Genomic DNA, 22,805 nt, shown 5'->3' on the forward strand with positions numbered 1-22,805 from the left:
TGTGAATTGATTGCCCCCCATCTATCTTCTGAGCTCGTGCTCCTAGGTGACCTAAACTGGGACATGCTTAACACCCCGGCCATCCTACAATCTAAACTTGATGCCCCCAATCTCACACAAATTATCAATGAACCTACCAGGTACAACCCCAAATCCGTAAACACGGGCACCCTCATAGATGTCATCCTAACTAACTCGCCCTCCAAATACACCTCTGCTGTTTTCAATCAAGATCTCAGCGATCACTACCTCATTGCCTGCATCCGTAATGGGTCTGCGACCAAACGCCACTCCTCAATACTGTCAAACACTCCCTAAAACACTTCTGCGAGCAGGCCTTTCTAATCAACCTGGCCCGGGGTATCCTGGAATGACATTGACCTCATCCCGTCAGTAGATGATGCCTGGCTATTCTTTAAAAGTGCCTTCCTCACCATCTTAAATAAGCATGCCCCACTCCAAAAATGTTGAACTAGGAATAGATATAGTCCTTGGTTCACTTCAGACCTGTCTGCCCTTGACCAGCACAAAAACATCCTGTGGCGTTCTGCATTAGCATCGAATAAACCACCGATAAATCCACTATAATTGAGAATTTCAATAAGCATTTCTCTACGGCTGGCCATGCTTTCCACCTGGCTACCCCTACCCCGGTCAACTGCCCGGCACCCTCCACAGCAACCCGCCAATGCCCCCACCATTTCTCCTTCACCCAAATCCAGATAGCTGATGTTCTGAAAGAGCTGCAAAATCTGGACCCATACAAATCAGCCGGGCTAGACAATCTGGACCCTCTCTTTCTAAAATGATCTGCCGAAATTGTTGCAACCCCTATTACTAGCCTGTTCAACCTCTCTTTTGATTCGTCTGAGATTCCCAAAGATTGGAAAGCTGCCGCGGGACTCTCTAGACCCAAACTGCTACAGACCTATATCTATCCTGCCCTGCCTTTCTAAGGTCTTCGAAAGCCAAGTTAACAAACAGATTACCGACCATTTCGAATCCCACCGTACCTTCTCCACTATGCAATCTGGTTTCAGAGCTGGTCATGGGTGCACCTCAGCCACACTCAAGGTCCTAAACGACATCATAACCGCCATCGATAAGAGACATTACTGTGCAGCCGTATTCATTGACCTGGCCAAGGCTTTCGACTCTGTCAATCACCACATTCTTATTGGCAGACTCGACAGCCTTGGTTTCTCAAATGATTACCTCACCTGGTTCACCAACTACTTCTCTGATAGAGTTCAGTGTGTCAAATCGGAGGGCCTGTTGTCCGGACTTCTGGAAGTCTCTATGGGTGTGCCACAGGGTTCAATTCTCGGGCCGACTCTCTTCTCTGTATACATCAATGATGTTGCTCTTGCTGCTGGTGATTCTCTGATCCACCTCTACGCAGACGACACCATTCTGTATTCTTCTGGCCCCTCTTTGGACACTGTGTTAACAAACTTCCAGACGAGCTTCAATGCCTCTCCTTCCGTGGCCTCCAACTGCTCTTAAACGCAAGTAAAACTACATGCATGCTATTCAATCGATCACTGCCCGCACCTGCTCGCCCGTCCAGCATCACTACTCTGGACGGCTCTGACTTAGAATACGTGGACAACTACAAATACCTGGGTGTCTGGTTAGACTGTAAACTCTCCTTCCAGACTCACATTAAGCATCTCCAATCCAAAATTAAATCTAGAATCGGCTTCCTATATTGCAACAAAGCATCCTTCACTCATGCTGCCAAACATACCCTCGTAAAACTGACCATTCTACCGATTCTCGACTTCGGTGATGTCATCTATAAAATAGCCTCCAACACTCTACTCAACAAACTGGATGCAGTCTATCACAGTGCCATCCGTTTTGTCACCAAAGCCCCATACACTACCCACCATTGTGACCTGTACGCTCTCGTTGGTTGGCCCTCGCTTCATACTCGTCGCCAAACCCACTGGCTACAGGTTATCTACAAGTCTCTGCTAGGTAAAGCCCCACCTTATCTCAGCTCACTGGTCACCATAGCAGCACCCACTCGTAGCACGCGCTCCAGCAGGTATATCTCATTGGTCACCCACAAAGCCAATTCCTCCTTTGGTCGTCTTTCCTTCCAGTTCTCTGCTGCCAATGACTGGAACGAACTGCAAAAATCTCTGAAGCTGGAGACTCATATCTCCCTCACTAGCTTTAAGCACCAGCTGTCAGAGCAGCTCACAGATCACTGCACCTGTACATAGCCCATCTGTAAACAGCCCATCTATCTACCTACCTCATCCCCATACTGTATTTATTTATTTATTTTGCACCCCAGTATCTCTACTTGCACATTCATCTTCTGCACATCTACCATTCTAGTGTTTAATTGCTATATTGTAATTACCTCGCCACCATGGCCTATTTATTGCCTTAAATTACCTCATTTGCACTCACTGTATATAGACTTTTTGTTTTCTTTTGTTCTACTATATTATTGACTGTATGTTTTGTTTATTCCATGTGTAACTCTGTGTTGTTGTATGTGTCAAATTGCTATGCTTTATCTTGGCCAGGTCGCAGTTGCAAATGAGAACTTGTTCTCAACTAGCCTATCTGGTTAAATAAAGGTGAAATAAATAAAATATATAGCCAAGTTATCATTGACTCTGTACTGGTACCCCATGTATATAGCCAAGATTATCATTGACTCAGTACTGGTACCCCATGTATATAGCCAAGGTTATCATTGACTCAGTACTGGTACCCCATGTATATAGCCAAGGTTATCATTGACTCAGTACTGGTACCCTGTGTATATAGCCAAGTTATCATTGACTCAGTACTGGTACCCCGGGTATATAGCCAAGTTATCATTGACTCAGTACTGGTACCCCGTGTATATAGCCAAGTTATCATTGGCTCTGTACTGGTACAGAGCCAAGTTATCGTTACTCATTGTGTATTTGTTTGTCTATTATTTATAATTTATTTTTCTCTCTGCATTGTTGGGAAGGGCCCATATGTAAGCATTTCACTGATATTCTACACCTGTTGTTTAATGACGCATGTGACAAATACAATGATTTTATTTGATTGTGTTTCTTTTGAGCCACAACAGCTGGTCTCATTCTTTAGACACAACATCCTTTAGTTTTAGACAGTATGTAACTGACGCTGCTCTTCCACAGCCAGATACACAAAGATGGACACTGATCATTTCGTTCACAGTAATGCGGTGTTGTTGTTGCGCTTGACCCATTGACCCCACGCATCACGGCTGACCCCGGCGGTCTCAAGGGGGATTATGGGGGCTGACCCTTGAGCCCATAGGGATTGTGTGAGAACAGCAACCTCAGCAGATTAATAATAAGAGATAAAACCCATCGGAGGTCTAGAGGTCAATGTGTGGCCACAGTAGTCAGTAGAAACCTGGAAACAATCAACAGTCTAAGTCCCTTGGCTTTGTCCCTTACCGTTTCCTTTCAGAGCAGCGTTTTCTATTGGACCAGGGCAGAGATGGGTATCCATCAGTGGGTGCAGGCTTTTGTGTCATCCCAACACTAACACTCCTGATTCAAGCCATTAATCATTGTCTTCATTTTATATAATTGTTAGTTGAAGCAGAAGTGGTATTGCTGGGCTGGAACAAAAGCCTTCACACACTGTGTGCCCCTCTCTAGGAATGGAGATGCCCACTCCTGTTCAACAGGGTCTGTTTTGATCCATATAGAGACTCAGGCCTTGGTGTCCCTGCAAACAAGACTAACAGACAGAACCCATAGGGGTGAATATGCGGTTAAAACACATCAATATTCTCCATGCGTTTGTTTAATCAATCAGTTTAGATGAAAACCCTTCTTAGGGACGATGCCTTTTGATAGGTAGATTTTACACACTGGTGTTTGCCTTGTTTTGCTTTGTGTGGTGATGCTGAAGAGATGTATAATTGGCTTCTGTCAATAGGGACCTGTGAGTTTTGGCAGCAACTAAATAAGATGGAGAGAGATCGATGGCCACTGAGAGATCCAAGGACAACGTGTCCATGTCCCCTCCACAAACCTGCTGTCAGGGAGCACGACTCCTGCCAGCTATTTCTCACCCAATACACACACCTCGGATACAGTGTACACACACACAGACACAGCTTGCGCAGTGCACACATACAAACACACACACCTTAAACCGAACAACGCACAGACAAACACCTCGAAAAGTGCACACACACATACATACGCATGAACTAACAAACACACAAACCCAGACACACGCCTTGTGCACAAACCTCACACATACTCACACATACTCACACACACACAGCTCACATAGTGCACACATACAAACACACACACCTTAAACCGAACACCGCAAACACACACACACAAACCCAGACACACACCTTGTGCACAAACCTCACACACACACACACACACACACACACACACACACACACACACACACACACACACACACACACACAGCTCGCGTAGTGCACACATACAAACACACACACCTTAAACCGAACACCTCACACACACCTCAAAAGGCGCACACACACAAACACACGAATGAACTAAGACACACACAAACCCAGACACACACCGTGTGCACAAACCTCACACACACCGGCTGTTACACTCTGATATCCCATTACATCCCATCACCCGGACAGCACACATTTTATTCTGGCTCAGTGCACACACACACACGACACGAGAGCATGCACACGCATAGATAAACACAATGCACGCACCCATCCATGCCGCATAGACACAGCTACTGTGTGCACACGCACAAACACAGATAACAAATGAAACAGGAAGGACAAAGCCTGTGGAATCGACCCGGCCATTTCTCTTGACAGCCAGGAATAATTGAAGAAGATTGATTTTCAGACATTGTACCTCACAGAAGATGAGTCATTTTTCATTACGTCAAGATGATGTAAACACTGCAAACCACAGCTCGGAAAATAGCACTTCTCGACCACACACATTTAATCAAGTGTAACAGTATTGGATCTGTCCCTAGCTAGCCAATTCACATCGGCTACACAAGTGTTTTGGTCCGATCCTAGTTTAGTGATGGTCTATGGTTTCTTAGTAGCCTCTTGACATGTCTCATGGGCTGTTACTGAAGTGACCGGTTGAAACCGCACAGCTATTTGTAACATGCATCTGGATTTAACCCCTAACATCTGTCCACCCCTTTCTACTCTCCCCCTTACGCACTTTTCACTCTGACTTGAGGCATTCTGGGATATGTGGGTGCTCTTTAAAGAAATGTGTCAGTTTGTCATTTTGTATCTGTCAAAATGTGATGACGGATGCCCCCAAACTTTGAATCCAAAACAAATCTGCAGAAGCTACTCTCATCAATGTCTGAAAATCAGAAAAAGTCATTGTGGGTAAGAAACCTTTTCTTACAGCACCACAAGGCTCAGTGCAATGTCCTCATTTTTTCCCTCTCTTGTTGTCAACCATTCTCCAGTGAAGGTTAGCAGCTCTCCAATGCTTTTATCTAGAACGAATTGTGACATCAACCTGGCCTCTTCCCCGAGGCTGTTTAACCCCAAAATAAAACCCAAGGCTGAGGGAGACAGTGAATGTGCACCTTGATGGACTCCTCCTGGGAAACTGTCAGACGCTTACACACACACACACACACACACACACACACACACACACACACACACACACACACACACACACACACACACACACACACACACACACACACACACACACACACACACACACACACACACACACACACATACACATACACACCAAAAACTCCCATCTGAATCTCTGTCAGGAGGTGATGGATGAAGCTAATGTGCTATAAAGGACAGCGGTCCTGGTTCTCTAGAGCCTTAGAACTTTCTGGTCATCCCAAGACAGGTCAATAGATAACTACTGATTAGACTAGTTGAGGTCACCCTAGTTAACATCATGCTGGAGTTGGATAGCCTCAAAATCCAAACTTCATCTTGTTATTTTACACAGTTGTTTGATTAGTTTGGATTTCAAGGCTATCAGTTAGTGGACATGGAGAATTGTGATTGCTTCTGTAATGTTTTCTATGATTGGACTAAGGCTTAGTTGTTATTTCTGCAATTCACTTTGTGGCAATCAAAGTTTAGTACAACTACAAAGCAGTTGGAAAGCCAATAGTGTATTTTTAATGCCATGACAGATATTATCGTGAAGAGAATGACTTACCCACTGTTATTTGTACGAATTCAAACACACGCTAAGTTTGGTTTCATTTCACAAAACATTGTCTTCTCTTATTCACTGCATTATAAAAATGCCCTTACACGTGGCACCACAGCAATGCTATATCATATTTCCACACTGCTGCTTTGGTTGAATCCCATCTCTATAACTCTCTACCACTGATAGTCTGTCGCCCCTGACAACCATAGCTTGTCCTCATAATAAATTATGCAAATGAGATTGAATGCACTGCAGGTGCTTATTAACAAATAACTCATTTTCAGGACATGTGCTGTTTTAACCGCCACATTCATTCACCAGCCAGCTAGTCAGTCAGTCCATCTAAAATCACATTTGAAGTGGTTGTTATGTTTGGAAGTGTAAGCTCAGATTTTAATTGAATTTCATGACTCATTTCAGGGGTTTTGTGTTCTAAAAGGTCAGGTTTAAAGAAGGCCGCCTACCTATCTGGCAGCATGAGAATTGCAATTCCCTTTGTCCAATTTAACACACAATTGGGAAAGTGTATTGGAATTTCTGACCCCCTCTCCCTCTCTCTCTCTTTCACCACCCCCCTTTCTCTCTCAGATGGCACTCTCTCTCTCTACATCTCTCTTTCCCTCTCATCCTCCCTCTCTCTCCTCTCCCCCCTCTCTCTCTCTACATCTCTCTTTCCCTCTCATTCTCCCTCTCTCTCCTCTCCACCTCCCTCTCTCTCTACCACCCTACCTCCCCCCTCCCCACTCCTCCCTTTCTCTCTTTCTTGTCTTCCGTTTTGGAAAGGTGGACCGGCAGCAGCTCTCCTTCCTTCCTTCCTTCCTTCCTCCTCCCCATCAGTCTAATTGCCCTAGCCTGCTGCGTCCAGAAATAGAAGGGAAGATTCTAAGGTCTGTCTCTCTGTGAGTCACTGGTTAAAAATTCCTTCACATTGTTGGCTGCTGTGGCCAGGATGTGAATGGAAGTCTGTGGGGTGTTTCACTGGTCACTAGGATAGATATCCATGAAGTATTATGATCTCTTGCCCACTGGGTTTATAGAGGAGCCACTGAAGAAACACATGGAGGCTTTGCTCTAAGATGATCAATGCTGTCAGATATGAAGTGAGGTGGATATTGGATTGGAATGATTTTAATTGGGTGATATATCGCAGGCATGTTGTCCTGATCTGATCACATGACCTGACCAAGCAGGAAAAACAGATGTTAACAGGGTCACGTTCAGGAGGGTGCAATGTATCAAAGATGGTGGATAAATGAAGATGTCTTACTCAGGCCGTCTACCATTGAAAGAAATGGTCACAGTTCCGGTCAGCTTGACAGGATGGCTTTCCCATAAACACTAATGCGATAGCAGCTGGGTCTGGTCTGCTTAGTTCATTAACTGTATATGAACCAGAAAAAAGGATCAAGTGAGATGTCTCACATCCTCTTCCGTCTCAGCAATGTATGTCATGTTGCCGATAGAAACGCCATGAATAGAACTGACATTATTCCGTTCCTCCACATGTCATAGATGTATTTCTATCTGACATTTTCCTCATCAGCTGTGAGTTGACGATTTTCCTTACCAGCATTTTCCCCAACCTGGTCATGCTGTGAGTTGAGGATTTTTTCATTCATGAATTTGCATTTAAATTCACTTTCTTTCATGAACAACAGTTTTTATTGAATCACAGTAAAATTCTAATGGACCACAACCCTGCAGTGTTGCTTACTCTGACTAGTCTGTGCACTGTAACGTATCAGTAAACAGAATGTATGTATCAGTAAACATAATGTATGTATGTATCAGTAAACAGGATGTATGTATGTATCAGTAAACAGGATGTATGTATGTATCAGTAAACAGAATGTATGTATGTATCAGTAAACATAATGTATGTATGTATGTATCAGTAAACAGAATGTATGTATGTATCAGTAAACATAATGTATGTATGTATCAGTAAACAGAATGTATGTATGTATCAGTAAACAGAATGTATGTATGTATGTATCAGTAAACAGAATGTATGTATATATCAGTAAACAGAATGTATGTACGTATCAGTAAACAGAATGTATGTACGTATCAGTAAACAGAATGTATGTATGTATCAGTAAACAGAATGTATGTATGTATCAGTAAATAGAATGTACGTATGTATCAGTAAACAGAATGTATGTATATATCAGTAAACAGAATGTATGTATGTATCAGTAAACAGAATGTATGTATCAGTAAACATAATGTATGTATGTACCAGTAAACAGAATGTATGTATGTATCAGTAAACAGAATGTATTTATGTATCAGCAAACAGAATGTATGTATATATCAGTAAACAGAATGTATGTATGTATCAGTAAACAGAATGTATGTATGTATCAGTAAACAGAATGTATGTATCAGTAAACAGAATGTATGTACCAGTAAACAGAATGTATGTATGTATCAGTAAACAGAATGTATTTATGTATCAGTAAACAGAATGTATGTATATATCAGTAAACAGAATGTATGTACGTATCAGTAAACAGAATGTATGTACATATCAGTAAACAGAATGTATGTATGTATCAGTAAACAGAATGTATTTATGTATCAGTAAACAGAATGTATGTATATATCAGTAAACAGAATGTATGTATGTATCAGTAAACAGAATGTATGTATCAGTAAACATAATGTATGTATGTACCAGTAAACAGAATGTATGTATGTATCAGTAAACAGAATGTGTGTATATATCAGTAAACAGAATGTATGTATATATCAGTAAACAGAATGTATGTATGTATCAGTAAACAGGATGTATGTATGTATCAGTAAACAGAATGTATGTATGTATCAGTAAACATAATGTATGTATGTATGTATCAGTAAACAGAATGTAATGTATCTGACATTTTCCTCATCAGCTGTGAGTTGACGATTTTCCTTACCAGCATTTTCCCCAACCTGGTCATGCTGTGAGTTGAGGATTTTTTCATTCATGAATTTGCATTTAAATTCACTTTCTTTCATGAACAACAGTTTTTATTGAATCACAGTAAAATTCTAATGGACCACAACCCTGCAGTGTTGCTTACTCTGACTAGTCTGTGCACTGTAACGTATCAGTAAACAGAATGTATGTATCAGTAAACATAATGTATGTATGTATCAGTAAACAGGATGTATGTATGTATCAGTAAACAGGATGTATGTATGTATCAGTAAACAGAATGTATGTATGTATCAGTAAACATAATGTATGTATGTATGTATCAGTAAACAGAATGTATGTATGTATCAGTAAACATAATGTATGTATGTATCAGTAAACAGAATGTATGTATGTATCAGTAAACAGAATGTATGTATGTATGTATCAGTAAACAGAATGTATGTATATATCAGTAAACAGAATGTATGTACGTATCAGTAAACAGAATGTATGTACGTATCAGTAAACAGAATGTATGTATGTATCAGTAAACAGAATGTATGTATGTATCAGTAAATAGAATGTACGTATGTATCAGTAAACAGAATGTATGTATATATCAGTAAACAGAATGTATGTATGTATCAGTAAACAGAATGTATGTATCAGTAAACATAATGTATGTATGTACCAGTAAACAGAATGTATGTATGTATCAGTAAACAGAATGTATTTATGTATCAGCAAACAGAATGTATGTATATATCAGTAAACAGAATGTATGTATGTATCAGTAAACAGAATGTATGTATGTATCAGTAAACAGAATGTATGTATCAGTAAACAGAATGTATGTACCAGTAAACAGAATGTATGTATGTATCAGTAAACAGAATGTATTTATGTATCAGTAAACAGAATGTATGTATATATCAGTAAACAGAATGTATGTACGTATCAGTAAACAGAATGTATGTACATATCAGTAAACAGAATGTATGTATGTATCAGTAAACAGAATGTATTTATGTATCAGTAAACAGAATGTATGTATATATCAGTAAACAGAATGTATGTATGTATCAGTAAACAGAATGTATGTATCAGTAAACATAATGTATGTATGTACCAGTAAACAGAATGTATGTATGTATCAGTAAACAGAATGTGTGTATATATCAGTAAACAGAATGTATGTATATATCAGTAAACAGAATGTATGTATGTATCAGTAAACAGAATGTATGTATGTATCAGTAAACAGAATGTATGTACCAGTAAACAGAATGTATGTATGTATCAGTAAACAGAATGTATTTATGTATCAGTAAACAGAATGTATGTATATATCAGTAAACAGAATGTATGTATGTATCAGTAAACAGGATGTATGTATGTATCAGTAAACAGAATGTATGTACATATCAGTAAACAGAATCTATGTATGTACGTATGTATGTATGTATGTATGTATGTATGTATGTATGTATGTATGTATGTATGTATGTATGTATGTATGTATGTATGTATGTATGTATGTATGTATGTATGTATGTATCAGTAAACAGAATGTGTGTGTATATCAGTAAACAGAATGTGTGTGTATATCAGTAAACAGAATGTGTGTGTTGTCAGGTTGGCGATGTGGACTTGGTTTGTTTACATCTCTGCCTGCGGTGACTCACAGCCAGTTAATTGCTGTCGATCTTTTCAAAGAACTCACTCTTTCATTTTGCTCTACTCTTCTCTCTGGCTGAATGCTGGCACAGTCAAGTTGAATTCACCATCTAATGGAACGTTTAAACTGCAACAAGGACACTCTACTGGCACTTGTTATCTGAAGGAGGGATGTTGATGGTAGGAGAGGATGTGTGCATCTCTCTCCCACCCTCTCTTTCTCTCTGTCTCTCTGACCCTGTCTCTAGCTGTCTCTCTCACCCTCTCTTTCTCTCTGTCTCTCTGACCATGTCTCTAGCTGTCTCTCTCTCACCCTCTCTTTCTTTTTGTCTCTCTGACCATGTCTCTAGCTGTCTCTCTCTCACCCTCTCTTTCTCTCTGTCTCTCTGACCATGTCTCTAGCTGTCTCTCTCACCCTCTCTTTCTGTCTGTCTCTCTGACCATGTCTCTAGCTGTCTCTCTCTCACCCTCTCTTTCTCTCTGTCTCTCTGACCATGTCTCTAGCTGTCTCTCTCACCCTCTCTTTCTCTCTGTCTCTCTGACCCTGTCTCTAGCTGTCTCTCTCACCCTCTCTTTCTCTCTGTCTCTCTGACCCTGTCTTTAGCTGTCTCTCTCTCACCCTCTCTTTCTCTCTGTCTCTCTGACCATGTCTCTAGCTGTCTCTCTCACCCTCTCTTTCTCTCTGTCTCTCTGACCCTGTCTCTAGCTGTCTCTCTCTCACCCTCTCTTCTCTCTGTCTCTCTGACCATGTCTCTAGCTGTCTCTCTCACCCTCTCTTTCTCTCTGTCTCTCTGACCCTGTCTCTAGCTGTCCTCTCTCTCACCCTCTCTTTCTCTCTGTCTCTCTGACCCTGTCTCTAGCTGTCTCTCTCCTCACCCTCTCTTTCTCTCTGTCTCTCTGACCATGTCTCTAGCTGTCTCTCTCCCACCCTCTCTTTCTCTCTGTCTCTCTGACCCTGTCTCTAGCTGTCTCTCTCTCACCCTCTCTTTCTCTCTGTCTCTCTGACCCTGTCTCTAGCTGTCTCTCTCTCACCCTCTCTTTCTCTCTGTCTCTCTGACCATGTCTCTAGCTGTCTCTCTCCCACCCTCTCTTTCTCTCTGTCTCTCTGACCCTGTCTCTAGCTGTCTCTCTCTCACCCTCTCTTTCTCTCTGTCTCTCTGACCATGTCTCTAGCTGTCTCTCTCTCACCCTCTCTTTCTCTCTGTCTCTCTGACCATGTCTCTAGCTGTCTCTCTCTCACCCTCTCTTTCTCTCTGTCTCTCTGACCCTGTCTCTAGCTGTCTCTCTCTCACCCTCTCTTTCTCTCTGTCTCTCTGACCATGTCTCTAGCTGTCTCTCTCTCACCCTCTCTTTCTCTCTGTCTCTCTGACCCTGTCTCTAGCTGTCTCTCTCTCACCCTCTCTTTCTCTATGTCTCTTTTATTCTGTCTCTAGCTGTCTCTCTCTCTCTCAAATTGCAATTCAAAATGATTGGCATGAAAAGATGAGACCATTGTTGCCATAGTCTTCAAACAGTACAAAACATACACATACAAACGCACACAAACATCAATGACACACCTGCCCAGACCCACATGCTCACACCCTCATCTCCTGCACCCATAGACTCTCACACACCCTCTCTCTCTCCGTCTCCGTCTCTGTCTCCCTCTCCGTCTCCGTCTGTCTCTGTCTCTGTCTCCCTCTCCCTGCTCTCTCTCTCTCTCTCTCTCTCTCTCTCTCCCTCTCTCTCTCCCTCTCTCTCTCTCTCCTCTCCCTCTCCCTCTCCCTCCTCTCTCTCCCTCTCCCTCTTCGTCTCCCTCTCGATCTCTGTCTCCGTCTTCCTCTCCCTCTCCCTCTCTCTCTCCCTCTCCCTCTTCGTCTCCCTCTCGATCTCCATCTCCGTCTTCCTCTCTCTCTCTCTCTCTCTCCCTCTCTCGCCCTCTCTCCCTCTCTCCTTCTCTCTCTCTCTGTCTCTCTCTCTCTCTCTGTCTCTCTCTCTCTCTATCAGCCCCTCTTCTCTCTTATGCTCAGTCCACCTAAGACCCTTTCAGTAGTTTTTTTCACTGTTGATAAAAGCAAGTCGATGTTTTTACTTATAGTCACAAGGATGGCCAAAGGGCCTTTCAAACACCCTCTCTCTCTCTCTCTCTCACTCTCACTCTCACTCTCTCTTTCTCTCACTCTCACTCTCTCACTCTCTCACTCTCTCACTCGCTCACTCTCTCTCACTCTCTCACTCACTCTCTCACTCACTCTCACTCACTCTCTCTCTCTCTCTCTCTCTCTCTCTCTCTCTCGCTCTCTCTCTGAATCAGGGTTAGTTTGGCAGCTGGGGTGAAAGAGGAGCTATTACGATAGAGGAAACCAAGTCTAGATTTATCTTTAGCCTGCAGCTGATATAAGCTGAGAGAAGGACAGTGTACCATCTAGCCATACTCCCAAATACTTGTATGAGGTGACTACCTCAAGCTCTAAATCCTCAGAGGTAGCAATAACACCTGTGGGGAGAGGGGCATTATTCTTACCAAACCACATTACCTTTGATTTGGAGGTGTTCAGAACAAGGTTAAGGGCAGGGAAAGCTTGTTGGACACTAAGAAAGCTTTGTTGTAGAGTGTTTAACACAAAATCCGGGGAGGGGCCAGCTGAGTATAAGACTGTATCATCTGCATATAAATGGATGAGAGAACTTCCTACTGCCTGAGCTATGTTACTGATGTAAATTGAGACTCTTTGAGAGAGGTTGTTAGCAAACCAGGCCAAAGGCCCATCAGAGACACCAATACTCCAGAGACACCAATACTCCTTCCAAGAATGGAATGGTCTACCGTATCAAAGGCTTTGGCCAAGTCAATACCAATAGCAGCACAACATTGCTTAGAATCAAGGGCAATGGTGACATCATTAAGGACCTTTAAGGTTGCAGTGACACATCTATAACCTGAGCAGAAACCAGATTGCATACCAGAGAGAATACTATAGACATCAAGAGAGCCAATCAGTTGATTATTGACAAGTATTTCCAACACTTTTGATAAACATGGCAAAATAGAAATAGGCCTATCACTGTTAGGATCAGCTTGATCTCCCCTTTAAATAAAGGACGAACTGTGGCTGCCTTCCAAGCAATGGGAAAGACAGTTTAAATAGGTCAGAGATAGGGGCAGCAACCTTAAAGAATAAAGAGTCTAAACCATCTGACCCAGATGTTTTTTTGGGGTCAAGTTTAAGGAGCTTTTTTAGCACCTTGGACTCGGAGAAACTTTGTAGTGGGGGAAAAAGAGGGAGAAGCATCGTGTGTCACGCCCTGACCATGGTAAGCTGTTATTTTCTATGGTAGAGTAGGTCAGGGTGTGACAGGGGGTGTTCTAGTTTAGTTTTTTCTATGTTGTTATGTTCTAGTTTTGTATTTCTATGTTGGGTTGTTCTGAGATGATTTCCAATTAGAGGCAGCTGGTCATCGTTGTCTCTAATTGGAGGTCATATTTAAGTTGGTGTTTGTCTCACCTGGGTTTGTGGGAGATTAATTTTGAGTAGTGTATGTTTCACCTCTGTGTCACGGTTTGTTGTTTTTGTCATTAAGATTATTTATGTATTGCATAGTTTCACAGTATAAATAAAATGTGGAACGACACACACGCTGCACTTTGGTCCGCTCCTCCTTTCGACAACCGTGACATCGGGGCTAGTCTGTTTAGAAGGGGTGGGAGATGAGGAAGTGTTGGCCGGGCAAGGAGGCATGGCTGAGTCAAATAGGAATCCTGACTTAATGAAGTGGTGATTAAAGAGTTCAGCCATGTGCTTCTTGTCAGAAACAACCACATCATCAACATTAAGGGACATGGGCAGCTGTGAGGAGGAGGGTTTATTCTCCAGGTCTTTAACCGTTTTCCAGAACTTCTTGGGGTTAGACCCACAGAGAGAGAACTGCTCCTTAAAGTTACTAACTTTGGCCTTCCGGATAGCCTGAGTGCACTTATTTCTCATTTGCCTGAACGACAGCCAGTCAGCCTGAGTATGCGTGTGCCGAGCCTTTCGCCAAATGCAATTCTTGAGGTGTAGTAACTCTGCAAGATCACGGTTGAACCAGGGGCTGAACCTGTTTTTAATTCTCATTATCTTTATGGGCACGTGTTCGTTAACAATACCACTGAAAATATCAAAAAGAATGTCCAAGCGTCTTTGACAAAGGGGATCAAGCTGATTCTATACCAATTTACAGAGGACAGGTCATGAAGGAAGGCTTGCTCATTAAAGTCTATGACAAATCAGGACAGGTCGATTTACTGGCAGCCATTACAAACACAGGCTGTAAAACAGTGATCACTAAGGTCATTACAGAAAACACCAGACTGATACCTATCAGGATTATTTGTGAGGATAACATCAAGGAGAGTAGCCTTTTCTGGGTATTTGGTGTCATACCTTGTGGGATTGGTAATAATCTGAGAAAGATTACGGGAGTCCCATTGCTTTAGGACTTGGTCAGGTTGTTTAAGCATGTCCCAGTTTAGGTCACCTAGCACCTAGTATTTTCAAATATTACAGTGCTTTAGTTCACAGCGGAGGAAAGTGTTACCCCTACTATGGAGATATTCTGACCTGATTTGACCCCAGTCTGTCAGCCTCATGTTCTTTTATGTCCTTTTAACAACCCTTTTATACCAAAAGACTCCTGTGTGTAAATCCCCTTCGTTGTGTGATGGAGCGCGGGAAACTGAACAGTGTGACACACACACATGCACACATACACTCACACACAATCACATACACGCACGCACACATGCACGCACGCACACACACACACACACACACATACTTTGATAATGTCATGAAGAAGCAGTCAAGGTGAACACACACAATGGGAGTATTCTAAGTTAGAGGTGAAGTCTGTGGTGGAGTGTGTGTGTGTGTGTGTGTACGAGTGCGTGCGTGCGTGTGTGTATGTGCGGGCGCACGCGTGTTTGTTTGTGTGTGTCTGTGTGCGTGTGTTTGTGCGTGAGTGAGTGATTGATTGAAAAATAAAGCTCTGGTTAGCATAGGGGACCAAAGAGGCGGGTGTCTGCACTATGAGTGTATAGGTGTGTATGGCGTAAGGTTAGAGTATGCTTGAAAGCTGGTGGCTGTGAGGGCACAGCGGGAATCATGTTATCTCTTTCATTAACTAAGTCAGCGAACCTGCTGCCTAACGCCACTGGATAGGAATTCTAATCAGACGCACACACACACACACACACACATCCAGACACACATACGGGGAACCCCTGACCACGCTACGAATCCATAATTAAAGGGAAAGATCCACCACATATTTTACAGTAGATGTGGAGTACTTTTCTGTTCATGCATTCTCATTTCAATGCCAAACCCACCACTGGTGTGATGGCCAATGAGCTCTATTTTCATGTCAACCAACAAATGTAAATGCTTGGATTTTGCTAAACAGCATTGGCACTTGGATTGGGACCGGTGCTTTGGTCAGATGACATGAAAATATAGCTCTTTGGCCATCACACCAGTGGTGGGTTTGGCATCGAAATGAACTTTACCCACTACCAAGACATTTTAGTCAAAAACCTGGTCGCCTGTGTCTGGAGGCTGAAACATGGCCCCAAGTGGATCTTCCAGCAAGTTAATAACCCCAAGGCCACATCAATTGGTTAATTGGCCACAAAATCAACATTTTGTAATGGCCATCTCAGTCTCTGGACTTGAAACCCATTGAAAACATGTGGTTTGAATTGGGAGGGCAGACAAATAACGCAGACAAAGGATATCAAGGACCTGGAAGGATTCTGTATGGAGGAATGTTCTAAAATCCATCCCAATGTGTTCACCAACTGAACATTTTAGAAAAAGGCTCAGTGCCATTTTCCTGGCAAGGTTAGGTACTGAAAGGTATTGTAACAGGGGTGTCAATCATTTTGACCCCTACTTTTTGGCCACCATCCCCTCCAGGACAATAAAAGCTTGTCATTAGCTTTATGACATGTGATGAGCTGCTGAAAAGCCCCTCCCCTAAAACCAGGCTGCAGCTGGCTCAGGTGGGTCAGGTGACATGTAGGACCATCCTGATTGGTTGGTGAACTGTAGCTGAGTAGAGACCATAGTGACATTATTATAGGCGATACGCAAGTGTGCATGCGCGCTCGCACGCATGCATGCATGCACGCATGCACACACACACACACACAGACTCACACAGCAACATTTCATGTGTTGTGGGGGTATGATTAACAGAAACTACACTGAGGTCACACAGGTTGGATGGATGAGGTTGATAGGTGTGTGTACTAATTGAATTTATAACATATCATTCGAATTGCAGTTTAAAAATATATATATAATATCATACAAAATGGATGATGTAGTATACAAAAAACAGGGATCCGTTTAGGCTCGTGAGCACCACTTTGTTTAGCAGTAACAACTCCATAATAAATCCAATTTGTAAGTCGCTCTGGGTAAGAGCGTCTGCTAAATGACTTAAATGTAAATGTAAATGTAAACAATACTGTTTCTCACACTCTCACACATACACACACACACACACACACACACTTGGTGGCTCTGTGACTCATCTCCAACAACTATCTCCTCCCAAGTGTTTGGGATCCTCTCCCCCTGCTTGTTTCCACCTGATCCCCGTCCCTCCCTCCCTCCCCTTCCTCGCCACTCGTTTTCTGTTCCCCTTATTGACAGGTTGCTCAATTGCCCCGTTCGAATGTCACGCCATCTGCCTTGGCATGTAACGGTGTGGGAGTCTGTCACTCTTAATATTTCATGAGTGAAAGCCTCTCTGCTCCAGCCCAGCCAGACAGGCCTGTAGCCAGGCCCAGGCACCGGGACCCAGCGAGGCAGTGACTATACATGCCCAGCCCTGCTGTTGGCTCTGGTTACCACCCAGCCCACAGAGAGACTGAGAGGAGGGGGGACGAAGACACACACCTGGTATTCACATAGTTACGGTATCGCTAGTAGTATTCATGCACATAGAGAGAGCTATGATCTTACTGGACATGATGCACACATGGATGTGTCTATGGACGCATGGATGCATGGATGGACACCTGGATGGATGAATGGACACATGGATGGATGGATGGACACCTGGATGGATGGATGGATGAATGGATGGATGGATGGATGGATGGATGGATGGATGGATGGATGATGGACGGACGGATGGATGGATGGACACGGATGGATGGATGGATGGATGGATGGATGGATGGATGGACACACGGATGGATGGATGGATGGATGGATGGATGGATGGACACATGGATGGATGCATGGATGGACGCATGGATGGATGCATGGATGGATGGACGGATGGACACATGGATGGACACATGGATGGACACATGGATGGATGGATGGATGGATGGATGGATGATGGATGGATGGATGGATGGACACATGGATGATGGATGGATGGATGGATGGATGGATGGATGGATGAACGGACGGATGGACGGACGCATGGATGGACGCATGGATGGACGCATGGATGGACGGATGGATGGACGGATGGACACATGGATGGACACATGGATGGACGGATGGATGGATGGATGGACACATGGATGGATGGACACATGGATGGATGTATGGACCCATGGATGGATGTATGGACCCATGGATGGATGTATGGACACGGATGGATGTGTGGACACATGGATGGATGGATGTAAACATTGATGGATGAATGGACACATGGATGGATGGATGGATGGACACATGGATGGATGTATGGACACATGGATGGATGGATTCACATGTACCACACACCAAATACACACACACACACCGCTGCCTCACAGCACACATTAAAGCTAAAACATCCAGTGTGCCTTGTGAGACTATGTTGTTTTAACTGATTAAGTGTACAGTCCTGAGCCTGGCAGCATGGCGCCTTGTCTCATAACATTCACTGCAGCTCACTGTAGTGGCTGTAGAGCAAGAAAACGCAGAGATGAATGGGACGCAAACTCACATGATGGAAGAAATAGGGAAATAGCATTGGGTTTGGTTATGTGACGGTTCACAAGAAGAGGTATAGTTGAATGTTGGGCTGAAGGAGTGGGGTTGTGTTGGGCTGAAGAAGTGAGGCTGTGTTGTGCTGAAGGAGTGAGGTTCTGTTGGGCTGAAGGAGTGGGGTTGTATGGGCTGAAGGAGTGGAGTTGTGTTGGGCTGAAGGAGTGGAGTTGTGTTGGGCTGAAGGAGTGGGGTTGTGTTGGGCTGTAGGAGTGGGGTTGTGTTGGGCTGAAGGAGTGGGGTTGTATGGGCTGAAGGAGTGGGGTTGTGTTGGGCTGAAGGAGTGGGGTTGTGTTGGACTGAAGGAGTGGGGTTGTGTTGGGCTGTAGGAGTGGGGTTGTGTTGGGCTGAAGGAGTGGGGTTGTGTTGGGCTGAAGGAGTGGGGTTGTGTTGGACTGAAGGAGTGGGGTTGTGTTGGGCTGAAGGAGTGGGGTTGTGTTGGGCTGAAAGAGTGGGGTTGGATTGGCTGTGACTGTCTGCACAGACACTATTTTTAGCCTCCCTGGTCACCAGCCCCCCTCCTCTCAGTATCAATCCAAGGCCACACTCAGAGGGAGGGGAGATACAATATGAAAGGAGGAGAGAGAGAGAGACTCCTTACATTTGTCCTCACCAAAATAGTGTTTGTGTGCATCATGCACTGTGATGTTTGTCAGCATCAGATGAGTAGTGACCTCATTGGCTTCAGACTGACACAGTTCTCTAATATTAACCATGTTAACTCTTTCTTCTGCAGAACTGTCTGGACCAGTCATCCTCAACCCTGCTGGAGAGCCACAGTACTGCAGGGTCATATTCCTCAACCCTGCTGGAGAGCCACAGTACTGCAGGGTCATATTCATCAACCCTGCTGGAGAGATACAGTACTGCAGGATCATATTAATCAACCCTCCTGGAGAGCCACAGTACTGCAGGGTCATATTCCTCAACCCTGCTGGAGAGCCACAGTACTGCAGGGTCATATTCATCAACCCTGCTGGAGAGACACAGTACTGCAGGGTCATATTCCTCAACCCTCCTGGAGAGCCACAGTACTGCAGGGTCGTATTCCTCAACCCTGCTGGAAAGCCACAGTACTGCAAGGTCAATATTCATCAACCCTGCTGGAGAGCCACAGTACTGCAGGATCGTATTCATCAACCCTGCTGGAGAGCCACAGAACTGCAGGATCATATTCCTCAACCCTGCTGGAGAGCCACAGTACTGCAGGGTCATATTCATCAACCCTGCTGGAGAGCCACAGTACTGCAGGATCATATTCATCAACCCTGCTGGAGAGCCACAGTACTGCAGGGTCATATTCATCAACACTGCTGGAGAGCCACAGTATTGCAGGATAATTTTCATCAACCCTGCTGGAGAGCCACAGTACTGCAGGGTCATATTCATTAACCCTGCTGGAGAGCCACAGTACTGCAGGATCATATTCATCCAAAAAGTTCACATAACTCCTTTTTCTCCGTAAATTCACCCTGTTTCATCCTGTTTCCTCTTGTTTTTGAAAAGCTTTTCCCCATTTCATGCCTAATGACATGACCCATGTTATTGACAACCCGATTCAACTAATCAACTGATTTTCAACACCTAGATCAGCTGAATCAATCAGCTGTTTCAATGCACTACATTACTGTATAGCTTATTTACCATATATCTTATCCTCTCAGATCTACACAAGCATGTGGGTGCTGCCTAAAGGCCCTGGTAGGGGTCAGAGGTCAATATGGGATTGGGCATTAAACTCTACACAGCCAGATAGCCCTGCGTTAAAACCCCTTACAAATCACATTGACAGCTCTCAGCCTCTGACCTACCCTAACCCCTCCCCACTCCCTCCATTGGCAGGCCCTCGTACAGCACAGACACCAGCATATACACCATCATCTCGTAAGCACAAAGTGTGGAGGAGTTGTGTGCATAGTGGTGTCCTATTCATTCCTATGTCCGGTCGATAGCTTGTAGCACACCTGGTCTCCAGCTGTATTGGTACTGTTTAAAGTAGAGTCGATCCTTCAGGACACAGCCACGCTATTGATCTCGCCTCTGTGCATGCATGCCTGCGTGCGTGGGTGCGTGCGTGAGACCTTGTATGATTGTCATAGGTTTTGATCCTCCCCAGTGATGGCTTTAGTGCAGTAAATTAAACCGTCTCTATTCTTGGCTGGAGCCCAGTCTCTGTCTACTGCCAGGTAACCTAATATGTGTTGTGATCACTGGGAAATTGTATAGATGTGATAGTAGATAGTCATAGATGGTGTGTGGGTGTGCGCACGCAGGCGCGGACGTATGTGTATACTGTTCTGCATCTGCCTTACTCTGCCATAATCCTTGACATGACAGTGATTGTAATTGAAGCAAAGTCAACAGTCCAGTAAGCAGTACTTGGTTAATTAAATAAGGGTTACATGAATATAATCGAATGAAACCTCTCTCCCCAGACAGCAGGCGCTTAAGAGCCCTGCCCTCTGGCATTTGACATGGGGGTGGGCGCCTTGGCCAGTTGGGCCAGTTCCGTCTCAGTGGGTATATTAAGCTGTGTGTGTGTGTGTGTGTGTGTGTGTGTGTGTGTGTGTGTGTGCGCAACAGAACATACCAAGGGCTGTACTCTATATACCCCCCTCTCTTTGTGGGCCCATGGGCATGCAGTCAGCATGCTTATATTGTGGCATTCACTCATGCAGAACCACACACACACACATACACACACGAGCACACACACACACACACACACACACACACACACACACACACACACACACACACACACACACACACACACACACACACACACACACACACACACACACACACTGTAGCACACTGCATGGGTTTATTTACTAGAATGCCCAAATTCCCTCAGAAAGAGCAGAATATTAAAGTGTGGTAACACTTATTATGATTATGAATCAGACGTATATTGCTTTATAACAACCTTTTATAATGCGATATAACATTGACTATAAGTGTCTATAATAACTGGTAAGTGGTTATAACACTTTGTATGATGTTTTATAGATCATTAACTATAAGGACTTATAATGCTATAGTGCATAATGTTTTATAGCCGTACTGGTTAATAGGACACCATTTGAAGTCACAGACAAGAAAGGTCATTCACACATTAGGCCCTATAATACGCGAGTGCCATGGATTTAAGGTGCCAGTAAATAAGAATGTTAATTGTGTGATATGATACAAAGAATGTGTTAAAATTCGTCCTGTAGCTAGCAAGCTAGCTAGTGGAGTTACTTAGCTCTAGATAGCTTTGCATCGTTGGGAGCACGGTGGGGCTGATCATGCTCATGTCGTGCCGCTATGGGTGTGAATGGCCGCTAACTAGTGGCAAGACTGTGCTTTTCTGAACATGATTGTTACAGTTACTGCCTGTCCACAGGAAGACGTTTGATAGACCTGTGAGGTAGCTAGCAGCCGGAAGACATTTGATAGACCTGTGAGGTAGCTAGTAAGATGTTTGATAGACCTGTGAGGTAGCTAGCAACAGGAAGATGTCTGATAGACCTGTGAGGTAGCTAGCAACCGGAAGATGTTTGATAGACCTGTGAGGTAGCTAGCAGCTGGAATATATTTGATACACCTGTGAGGTACCTAGCAGCTGGAAGACGTTTGATAGACCTGTGAGGTACCTAGCAAAAACTTGCTGGTGGGGAAGTGGAACGACCACTTTGCCACTTTCCGTGTTGCTACTGAGTCTTGATTGTGAATTTTAGCTAGCTATGTTTGTTGTGTATTGGAAATGAACAGCTTTGTTTAAAAATGTCCATATCATACTGACTATGTCAAGGAAGCTAACTCTGTGTTGTGTGTTTTTCTTTCTATTGTGGAAAATGATCACAATTTACTTAAAGCCTACAAATACCTATTTTAGTGTTTTATAATGAAGTGAAGCTCTTAAGGCAGACAAAAACACAGTAATTTATTAATCTTTTTTAATCTTTTTGATGCTTTATGAGCTGTTGTTAAAGTGTATTAAGGGCCTAATGTGTGTATTAG

Source organism: Salmo trutta, chromosome 8 (assembly GCF_901001165.1).
Source record: "Salmo trutta chromosome 8, fSalTru1.1, whole genome shotgun sequence".
NCBI classification, from domain to species: Eukaryota; Metazoa; Chordata; class Actinopteri; order Salmoniformes; family Salmonidae; genus Salmo; species Salmo trutta.